Here is a 12,206-nt window from a genome sequence, read left to right as displayed (position 1 = left end):
TCCCAATTCCCTTCAATGAAAAACCTGCCAAAAGAATAATTAAAATTACCCCCCCCCCCCTTAACGAATACGTATCAGAGTTAAATATTTAACATTAAAGATCATATATGTGACATTTTGTGTAAGTGTAAGTTTTATAGGATTATATGCCCTTTTATTTTTGTTTTCTTTTTACAATGGTTATTCTTTTTCATAGTTATTATTACATATATTGTTATGTTAGTATCACGTGGTACTATTTTGTAGCATTTGTTACTTTTTGCCATGGCCCCTAAGCGGCTTTTGTTGCAATAAATATTTATCTAAATATTTATCATAAAGAGCGATATAGCAAACAGTTCGTGGTAACGAACTGTGGTAAGGAGCAGCCCGGCTCAATAGTAACCAAAACTCTAAAAAAAATGGAATTTTGATAGCAATAGTTACATCAAAAGAATCGCATTATAATTTTGATTTTAAATATATAATATATATATCTTAAATTACCCATCAAAAGTTACGAGCCTGAGAAAATTTGCTTCATTTTAGAAAATAGGGGGATACACCCCCTATGGTGTGATTTCCTTAACGAAAATCACAACATCAGATTGAGCGTATCAGAGAACCGTGTTGTAGAAGTTTCAAGCTCCTATCTACAAAAGTGTAGAATTTCGCATTTTTTGTCAGAAGACAGATCACGGATGCGTGTTTATTTGTTTTTGTTGTTTTTTGGGGTTTTTTCTCCCCAGGAGTGATCTTATCGACTGAGTGGTCCTAGAATGCCACAATAGGCTAGTTTTAACGGAAATTAGAAGTTCTAGTGCCCCTTTTAAGTGACACAAAAAATTGGAGGGCACCTAGCCCCCCTCCTACGCTAATTTTTCCCCAAAGTCACCAGATCAAAATTCTGAGATAGCCATTTTATTCACCATAGTCAAAAAACCTAATAACTATGTCTTTAGGGACGACTTACTCCCCCGCAGTCCCCATGGGAGGGGCTGCAAGTTACAAACTTTGACCTAAGTTTACATGTAGTAATGGTTACTAGGAAGTTTACATACGTTTTCAGGGTGATCTTTTTGTTTCGGGGGGAGATATGAGGGGGGGGTTGGTGGGAGGATATTTCCACGGAGAAACTTGTCATGGGGGATGAGAATTTCAATGAAGGGGGGGCAGGATTTTTCCTGCCCCCATTATTTGAAAAAACAATGAAAAAATAAATATGAAACGTTTTTCTACTGAAAGTACGGAGCAGCATTAAAACTTAAAACGAACAGAAATTATTACGCATATGAGGGGTTCATGTCCTCCTAAATACCTCGCTCTTTCCGCTAAAGTAATTTCAACTATATATTCTACGGAATCGGTGATTCTAATGTCATTCTTAAAGAACCGGGACAAAATTTAAGCTCTAGTGTAAAGAGCAAGGTATTGACGAAGGGGCAAACCCCCTTATATATTGAATAAAAATATACAAATATAGAAGTTCGTTACACAAGTTAATTTGTAATTTACTTATATTTATTACTAACAAAATGTTCGTAAAAAAACAACTAAAACTTTCTAGGTGCTTTTATAAGTTACCAAAAATTGGAGGGCGACTAGGCCTCCTCCCCCACCCCATTTTATATCAAAATCGTAAGAAAAAAAATGAGAAAGCCATTTGGACAAAAAAAAACATGCAAATTTCGTTGTGCGGTGAGCCAAAATCAAAACATGCGCTAATTTAAAAACGTTCAGAAATTACATAAAAAAAGAAGTTTTTTTAACTTCAAGTAAAGAGCGACATTAAAACTTAAAACGAACAGAAACTATTCCGTATATGAAAGGGGTAGTCCCCACCTTAACGCCTCGCTCTTTACGCTAAAGTTTCTTATTGTTTTAATAAGTATAGTTGTGAGAAAGAGTCAAACTTTAGCATAGAGAGTGGACGTTAAGGAGGGGGCTACCCCTTTCATAAACGGAATAATTTTTGTTCGTTTTAATGTCGCTCCTTACCTGCAGTTAAAAAAACTTGTTTTATTATTTAATGGACAAGAGGGAATGAAACTTGTATATGTAACTTTTACTTACCGGTATTTTAAATTCAGCCAGCTTTTGTTGATAATTTTCTTCCTCATAGCTCAAATGTCTTATTGACTTCAGTTGACAAGTCAACAGTTTTAATCAGAGACAAAATGCCTTTTAGGCATAATGCCTAAAATTGGATAAGAATCCAACCTTTTTTTCTATTGGCTGATGAACAACACTATTAAACCGGAAACAGGGATAAAATAAGTAAAAAGTAGGCAAATTTTGAAATTGTATTTTTCTGATTTTGCTTTCAAAAATTTTGCATCAGAAATTTTCTGTAATGGTTGTAGATTATAAAATCTACCTACAATCCAAAATTCTACCCTCTGGAGCCAATTTCATACCTTCTAGCAAGAAAAATGTTGAAAATTAAAATAAGTTTTTGCACCGTTAAAAATAAAAATATAACGATTCTGCAACCAACATTTTTTTTAAATATTGGCAAAATGAACTAAAAAAAAAAAAAAACTGTCATTTCCCATCCACTAAATTTTTATTCACCAAACTAAAATAACTTGATTTCTTTTTTTGCACAAAAGGTAAAGCATATACAGAAAAAGGGAAACCAACATTTTTTTCCTTTTTAACTCGAGATTCATCAAAAAAAAAAATCGCTTAAATCGCAGAAGTTATTCAAGATTTTCTATCATAGGAAAAACAGCATTGGACACAAATTAAGACCATTAGCCTTAAATTAAATAAAAAAAGTTTTTAATTAAGTTTCTTAAATGAAAGTAAGGAGCAACAATAAAACTTGAAACGGACAGAAATTACTTCGTATATGAAAGGAGCTTTTTGTCTCCTCAACACTCCGCTCTTTACGCTAAAGTTTGACTCTTTCTCTTAACTCTATTTTTAAAATAGCAAGAAACTTTAGCGTAAAGAGCGGGTTGTTGATGAGGAAAAGCCCCTTTCATATACGGAGTAATTTCTGTTCGTTTTTAATTTTAACGTTGCTCCTTACTTTCATTTAAAAATTTGTTTTTTTATTTAATTTCTGGACGTTTTTGAATTTATGCACGTTTTGATCTTGGCTCTCTGCACATAAATAATAAAAAAGAAATTTGCCTATTACTCAATTACAATTAATCGGAAGATATTGAGGAAAAAGCAGAGAGGGAGGAGGCCTAGTTGCCCTCCAATTTTTTGATTACTTAAAAAAGCAACTAGAACTTTAAATTTTTTTTACAAACGTTTTCTTTAGTAAGAAATATACGGAACTTACGAATTAATTTACGTAACGAACTTCTATTTCGTATGTTTTTATAGCGTGTATGAGGGAGTTCAACCCTCGTCGATACCTTGCTCATTACCCTAAAGCTTAAATTATGTCTCAATTTCTTAAGAATAAGCTCAGAATCACAAAGACCGTAGAATAAATAGCTGAAATTACTAAAAATACTTTAGCGGAAAGAGTGAGGTATAACGAGGAGGTAAACTCCTCATATGCGTAATAATTTTTATTAAAAATTGAAAAACTTCTTCATTATTATTTTTTCAGTGTGTTTTTTTTTTAAATCCTATGCCCCTTCATTGAATTTCTTTTCCCCCGTGACAAATTCCTCTAAGTAACAATCTTTCAACGTAGCTCCCTCCCCTCAACCCCCCTCCTCACCCAAAACCCCTCAACTGTTGACTTTTAATTAAAAAAGGGAATAGTTTTGGGAAAAGTCAAGTCATGGCCAATTGTAGAAAAAGCCAAGACAGATTGTCCAATTAAGTGGGCATCAGGTCAAGGTAAACACTGGTCAAAGTTTATAACTTGTAGCCCTCCCCAGGGAACTATGGGAGAGTAAGTCGTCCCCAAAAACATCTTGTTATGTTTTTCGACTATGCTTAAGAAAATGGCTTTCTCAAAATTTTGATCTGTTGACTTTGAGAAAAAATGAAAGTGGGAGGGGGCCTAGGTGCCCTCCAATTTTTTGGTCACTTAAAAGGGCACTGGAACTTTTTATTTTCATTAAAATGAGCCCTCTTGCGACACCCTAGGACCAATGGGTCGATACGATCACCCATGGGAAAAAGAATACAAAAACAAGTAAACACGCACCCTTGATCAGTCTTCTGGCAAAAAATTCTATGACTTATAGGGCGTGTTTTCCCCTATTTTCCAAAATAAGAAATATTTTCTCAGGCTTCTATCTTTTGATGGGTAGGAATAAATTTAATTAAAATCCGATTTTTTGACGTATTTATTAGTATCAAAATTCCGTTTTTTAGACTTTCGTTTACTATTGAGACGGGTCGCTGCTTTTTCTCTATGGTTCTTTTCATTTTTTTTTTAGGAAGGTCCTGCTTGGAGAACAATATAAAGATAATTTGTCAAATGGATCAAAAATTTCAGAAGAATTTTCAGCGAATCCTCTCATAGACGATTCAAATAAATTGGGAAAGGGTGGTGGTTCTTACGGTGTTGATTGCCCCGATACGAATACTGAGATAGACTTATCTGGAATTCCAGATGGAAACTGCATTGTGAATCTAAGGTATTTCCTTACTGAAGTAATTTCAGCATTCAGACACACAATCATTTGCGATCAAGGAAAATTGATTGTAAAGCAATAGGAAAAGAAAGGCCTGAAAACTGAACTGAAAGTTGAGTGTAATAAGTGTAACTGGGAAAAGAGGATTAAAGGTGAACCAGAATGTCCACCAACAAGCTTAAAAGAATATCTTTCGAGTTTTATGGACCAGACACAGGTTGCTTTTTCCGAAAAAAAACATCAAGTCTTAAAGGCTGTTTGAATTCGAAGGCTGTTTGGGGAGCCATGGGTAGTGGAGGAGGGTATTCTACACTGTGTGAATTCTTCAGAGTACTTGGAGTGAAACCAATGTCACAAATAGTTTATTCCCGTATTGAAAGGCAGCTTGGTAATGCTTGGATGAATAGTTTATCGGAAATTTTGCTAGAAAACGGACGAGAGGCCTTAAAATCAGCCATTCATGATGATAGGTATAAGGAGGACTCATACTGGGCAAAAGTGATGTGTGATAGAGGCTGGAATAAGCGTAGCAAAGGACACGATTATTCGGCCAAAGGATGTGTAGCAGTTATCATAGATGCATTTACGAAAAAAACTGTTATATGTTGGCATAAAAAATAAATACTGTTATATATATTTTTCTTCTGCAAAGGCCAAAGTAATTCCCAAAGATCAATTATGCTTTCTGAATTATAACGGAAATTCAAGGAGCATGTAAACAGATATTCTAGTTGAAGGCTTTCGTTCCAGTGAGGAGATGCACGGATTACAGCTTTTAGAGTTTATCGGTGACGGTGATTCTAGTATTTTTTATAAGCTAAAACAAAGTGTTTCCTACGATTCCGACATATGGAAACATGAATGTGCAAGTCACGTCACAAAAAACTATACAGTCTACAGCCCATCTATATAATTTGTGCGAAAATAAAAAAAAGGCTTGTACACAAAATGTCTTCCCCGAGGAATTATCCAGCAACTGACAAAAAATTTAAGGGGTGCGATAAAAATAAATTCTGAAAATAATGGAACAGAAGAAGAATTGAAAATCTTGTTAAAAAGTGGTCCGTACCATGTTTTCGGAAATCACACAAAATGTGATTCTGGCTGTCCTAAGATTGCTGAATTGACCGTGAATAGTAAAATAGAAGTTCTGTGGAATACTTTTCCCCTGTACGTGTTTGAAGATTTTATGACAGAGGTCAATATTGTGTGTCGAAAAGCAGAGCAGCTTCGAAATGACGCAGCTACAAACTTATCTGAAAGCTACATGTCAGTTGTTGCTAAATTCATCGAAGGAAAGCAAATAAGCCGGTCTAAACGAGGTTCATATCATGCAAGAGCTCATGGAGCAAGTCTTGCTTATAATTTAGGTCCAAAATGGCATCAATTAGCTTGGAAAAATATTTTTGGTCTTAGCCCTTCTAGCGTAACAAAAAAATAAAACGGCTAAACTCCGTGTAAGATCTAAACGTAATTTGACCAGTTATTATAGTACTCTTGGAGGAAAACACGTTGCTAAGTTAAAAAAATAGAAACTATAACTATGGTAATCGTGACTATGGACCAAATTGCAATAAGCCAGACATGACTTCTCATGAAATGAATTTGGCCATACAAAAATATACTGACGAGTATTTAAAATTGGATTTTGCCAGTATAAACTATTTGTTCAACTGTACCAGGGGCCAATCCAAAAATGACACTTGGGTTGAAAAAAGATCTAAGAGTATAACTAGTAGTTACTTCCACAGAATTGCAACCAGAAAAAACAGCACCAGAGTTTCCCCAATTGTTAAGCAAATTCGAAACTTGGGACCTAGTTTCTGCTCTGCCCCAATGAAAAAGGGCTTAGATCAAAAGTAGTGGCACTAGAAGCATATGAAAACAAATTCAACTTAAAAGTCGTAAAGGGAGATCAAATAGGACTCAGTGTGCATCCACGGTATCAGTGTCTTGCTGCATCTGTAGATGGACTGCTCCCTAATGGCACACCTATAGAGATGAAATCTGTGCGTATAGTACATTCACCACTCTTTTATTAGAATAATAACTAACCAGATAACTAACCACTAACCAGAGTTCAAAACCATTTATGATGTGGCCCAGTCAAAAAATTTAGTTAAAGTATTTTTTCTTGAATTATCCAACTCGAGATACTGGATAAAATGGTATGCCACTTAATAGTTTATAACTCTATTGGGGATTGGGAAATAATTACAGTTCACTGATCGAAAGAATAATGGGGGACAAATATTTCCGAAGCTTGAAGAATTCTGGAATGAATCCTTACTTCCTGAAATTTTAGACTCAAGGGTTGCAAGGAATATGGAAATCAGAGAACCTGTGTATGTAAAATGTACAAAAGCCCACCAACCGAAGGACTCAAGCTTGTTTCAAGAAATAAAAAGAGGAAAAAAAAGAAGGTTGAGTCGAGTTGAAGTGAACAGCAAGAAAAAAAATGCACAGAAGGGATCGGGGGAGAACAGTGAATTTACCAGGAACTCTGTGCATGAAAACAGTGATTTTGAAGAAATAATTTGGTCTGATTTGGAATAGATAAATATTCATGTTTGATAAGAAAAAATGTGTTTAAAAATGTTGGTAAGGAAAATTCTTTTTTCCTCCATAAATTTCTGGCTCATTCTTCGTCAATGTCCAAAATAATGAAGTTTCTTATCTGGTCTGAAGTATATTAAATATATTCAATACAAACAATTTTAGTTTTTATAAATTTCTTGTATGTTACTTGGGCTTAATAGTTGTGATTTTTATAGTTTTTCCTACAATTATTACGTTTTCTGTACAATTCGTTCATTTTTGGTATTTAATTAAAGCGTCATTAAGTTTCTTTCCGAAAATCTTGTGCATCTCGCCCTAACACAAAATAACGTTAGGTTAGGTATTAGGTATGCCCTAATCTTATTACAAGGAAAATAGCTTTCATCTTGTTAATTCCAAAATACTGACAAAAAAAATCCCTATAAAAATAAAGGTGACTGGGAAGATATTGAAAATGAACTTAATGTGTAATGTATAATTATTTAGTGTTTAATAGACTAATTACAGGGAGCATCAACAATTAAATTTATAGATTCTATTTAGCGATAATTTTTTTTTTGTTTACGGTTAGAAGGGGAACTCTAGCCCAACTCCTATGGGCAATAATTTGTGTCCTTTTTTGTTTAACTTTAGCACTCATTTCAATTTTCAATCGTTTAGGATTTAATTATTTGTATTTAGAAGTATCCATTTCTTTTATGTTTGGTATAATTATTTATTTTTATTTCTGTTCATTTTCAGTCAATTATGCATAGACAGTAATGTTTGACCGTTTCACATTTAGATCATTGAAGGATTTTATTTTCTGTCCGTCTGTTTCAAATGGCTCTTTAATTTTCGATTACTTAACTCACTAGCCTAATTGTATAATGTGCATTCCCAGATTGCTATGAAACCACGATCTTGTACCAGACTTAGCACACATCTGCCATGCTTGGGATACTTATGTCATGCTTGGCACAGATCATTCACTCTTAGTACTGTTCTCACAGTTCCGCTATGCTTTGCACACTTCTGCCAAGCTTGGTGCTAGCCACCTGAGGTATATGATTTCTGAGAGTGAAAAACCTCTGAAACATTCATCCTTTTTCTTTGGGTAGTTTACTTTTGCATGTGCGGACTGTTTGTTTTCGTTGTTGTATTTTAATGGGGGCAGATAGGATGGACGAGGGTTTTTAAATTCCTTCTGGGAAATCCCGAACTTTTTACTGTTATCGCTTTTCTTCTATTTCAATAAAAATTCTTTTTTATGTGCTTTAACCCGTATGCGCCTGAGAGGCTATATTTCTTCCAAAATAAGTTCATTAGTACGGGTATGCATTGAGTTATTCGTTTACACAAACTTTTCCTCTTGTTATCTTCCTAATAAATTAGTTTTGTTTCCATTAATTCTGTTTATATGCAACTTTTTCATAGTAAATTTATGATGGAATGGCGGATTAGTCTTAGCAGTATGAGATTGAGGAGCACAAAAACACACGAACATACGCAAACAAAGGAACAAGTCTACACACACACATCAAATTACCAATTACGCACTTATTGTTGGATGCAAGCTGTGCTAGAGTTTTGTTTCAGGAATTCTTCAATTCAATTCAATCATATATATTTAAATAAAAACACATAATTCCATGTACATAATCTGCCAGGAAAGCACAAAAGTGCTTGACTAGGGAAGAAACTTAACTAAAGAATAATTAAACAATCAACTAACAGAAACAACGAATCAACTGGATTTATCAAAAAAGAAAAAAAAAGAGAAAAAAGGGGGTGACTACGAGAAAGAAAATAAAAAAAGAAAAGAAAAGAAAAGACCGAAAAGACGAAGAGGGTAACTGGACTCCCCTCGTCAACTTTTCTGTAAATTCATCCGACCGAAATTTTGAGAGCAATTTTGCTGAAAATAACCAAAGCGGATAAAAAAAAATCCAAGGGTGGCAAAAACCGCCAAAGACCAGGGCAAGTGTTGTAAGTAATGCCCTGAGGGTAAATAAGGATTTTAATAAAGGGATAATCACATAAACTTCGAAGGGGGCTCATTTCATTGGAAATAGAAAGTTCTAGTGCCCGTTTGAAGAGTCAAAAGTGATCGGAGGTAAACTATCTCAAACCCCCTCCGTGCCTTCTTTTCCCAGAAACATCTGAAGAAAATTTTGAGATAGCCACTTTGTTCAAAATAGTACAATGGTCGGCTAACAGAACTCCAGGGTCAATAAAAGACTACCCAGCCCAGGACAAGTTTTGTTAGTTATATCGCAGGGGTATTTAATGCTCATATAGAAGCAGTATTCGTATAAATTCTGGAGTAGGTTTATTTGATTGGAATTAGAAAATTCTAATTCTCTTTTTAATATCCAAAATGATCAAAAGGTAATTAGTCCCTCCCAAATACACCCCCTAAATGTGAGTTGTTTTGTAAAATAGGGGGAAACACCCCCTTAATACTATAGGATCTTAACAAAAATCACACCATTGCATTCAGCGTATCAGAGAACCCTAATGTAGAAGTTTCAAGCTCTTATCTAAAACAATGTGGAACTTAGTATTTTTTGCCAGAAGACCGATCACGGGTGCGTGTTTATTTGTTTGTTTGTTTTTTTCCAGGGGTGATCGGATCGACTAATCGTTCCTAAAACATCGCAAGAGGGCTCATTCTAACAAAAATTAAAAGGGTTCTAAATGTATATTAACGGATTTTTTGTAGTTCATATGATTAACTTGCCAATAAAGCGAAAATACCACTCGATGTCTTTTTCATGTTATATATAATCTACTTTAATCACTTTAATATAATCACTATAATATATCACTTTATCACTATAATATAATCAATCGTATAATCACTTTTGCCACAAATTTTTGAGCTCTATAGAAATGACGAATTTTCAATTAAAGTACGAGCTATCTGTTGTTTTCGGCAAAATAATACTAAGTTTTGCTCAGTGCAAAAATTATTTATAATAAGTTTAGTTTAGGCTAGGTTAAAAAGTGCTTTAATTGGAATTTGCAGTAGAAGCGATTATTATATTATAATGGCATCGAAGCGATTATTATAAATATGGCATCGAGGGGTATGTTCATTTTATTGGTAATTATATGAACTGTGAAAAATTTACACTTACATTTGTACTAACATTTACAAACGAAATGATGGAAAAAGGTGGAAATTCACACCTCTTGAGTTGACCATAGAAACGGCATGCAACGAGAGTATTATTTCAGAATTTATCGCCTTTTCAATAACAACCAGTCACAATATATAGCTATGTTTTTGCATAGGAGTTGCATATATTTGTCCATAAAAATGAATAAACTTCTATATATACAGCTTAGGATAGTTATACTTATTTTGATACATGCCATCCAATCAGGTTTCCATGAATGGTTGTTAGAAAATCAAAATCTTTACAGGACAATTTTCTTACTTAATGTTAAAAGAATTTCCAATTTGTATTTTTCTGCTCAACCGATATATCGAGATTTAAACATTTGAATTGAATTGAAACCCAGAAAACCTATCAAATACAACTCATATACTCAGTTTGAAGCATATACCTACATGCATCTTTGTTAGAGTTCATATTTTTATGTCGATTTTGGTCTTTATTCGAACATTTTAGGATGCATAGAAGAGGAAATACTAATAAAAAGCTATAGTGGTCAGAAGTACAGAGGCAAAAAAGTATGCAGAAAATATTAAATATCGTTTTTGTATCAATATTTCTGCATCATATTAATTTCAACAGATTTATTAGAATTTTAACTCAGACCAGATTTTAGATTAGTTTTACGCTTGGAAAGTAAATTTGACTTGGTTTTTGCTCCTTCTTGGTTTACTGGAGTTTTTAATTTTTATTTGAAAAACTTATCTTGTGGAAAAAGTTTTTTTAAATTAATCATATTTGCAAAGGAACGCGATATTGGCTTGATAAATGACCTTAAGCTGCAATTTTTGCGTGGACCTGTTCTAAGGCTTATTTGGTTATTCCTCGTTCTATGGTAGACAGACTATATGAACAGTGTCTAATGTCTCTGTCGTTTTCTCATCATAGTTTGCACTTGACACTTAAAGATAGAAACAGTTTTTTTTTTCAAATTGTACTTGTCCCTCCGGAAATGTGAGCCCCCTACATCCTGATTTAAAAAAGATGAATTTTTTGTGTAATTTATATAGAGTTCGTTTTTCTTTAAACAGAGATACAAAGGGGAAAATAATTTCAAACTCTAAGAGTCAGTTGTCCCTTCCAATTGGTATCCCTGACAATTTTTAATGAATTTAAGATTTCTGTCGCAATGATGCCAAGAATTGTTCAGATCTTCTGAATGTTCTTTCTCAAACAATTCCTAACGGATAAGTTAATTATTCTAGTTCTATGTTTGAATACTTCTAAATTTAAAATGCAGCCATTATTTAAATGTGGGTAATATGTCACAATATAATGTTTCACAATCTGTGTTAATACTTTGACTTATCTTTACTCAGACAACGCTACTGCGATGCCTATAATTTTTGTTTCTGCTTTGGCCCGCTGATATCAATGATATTTATTAAAATAAATTGGCGAACCCACAAACAAATCAATTCACTAAAAAATCATAAACATCATTTCAATAAATCACGTATATCATAAGCCCAGTACAACAAATTAAATCTTACAGAGTCAAAATCCATTGAAAATTAGTAGCAAATGAATAGCACGATACACAGGCCTATTAGAATAGATCTTGGTTCAATTATGAGGTCTAGCATCATGTGCTGGGCGTGTGGATTGGGAGAAGTGGAGGGGGGACATCTAATACAGCATTAGCGGTGAATCTGGCTAAAACATAAAAGCATTCAACTTCGTCTACCCAAATGTTTGTTTACCCTATACTACTGTCGTCTGTAGCAGCTCATTGCTGACAACTTTATTAGAAGTCGAGTACCGGCAATTATATTCATGATTGCCTTATGTAAGTCTATTGCTTGTGGTGCATTGTATATTTTTTTTTTTTAATTTACCAAGTAGAGTATTTGTTAAATAGATCTTTTCTTCACTACCGCTTGAATATCCCCTTTTTCTGTAGCATCCCCTTCTTGCCACCCCCTATACAATTACTATTTTGTATTAT

General features: G+C 33.9%; 1 long non-coding RNA gene across 2 annotated transcripts in view; it reads right to left on the bottom strand.

Moving 5' to 3' along the window:
• Positions 1-12,206, bottom strand: part of LOC136042949 (uncharacterized) — a 44,743-nt gene that overhangs the window by 19,094 nt on the left and 13,443 nt on the right. Inside the window, exon 1 of one of the 2 annotated variants that reach the window (XR_010621505.1) lies at positions 2,053-2,100. The exons of the other annotated variant lie outside the window; for it this stretch is intronic. This is a non-coding gene — a long non-coding RNA (uncharacterized LOC136042949). Of the gene's footprint in view, positions 1-2,052; positions 2,101-12,206 lie in introns of those variants that run through there. 2 annotated transcript variants of the gene reach the window in all.

This window comes from Artemia franciscana, unplaced genomic scaffold (assembly GCF_032884065.1).
Source record: "Artemia franciscana unplaced genomic scaffold, ASM3288406v1 Scaffold_253, whole genome shotgun sequence".
NCBI classification, from domain to species: domain Eukaryota; kingdom Metazoa; phylum Arthropoda; class Branchiopoda; order Anostraca; family Artemiidae; genus Artemia; species Artemia franciscana.
This window is presented reverse-complemented; position numbering and strand designations above follow the sequence as displayed.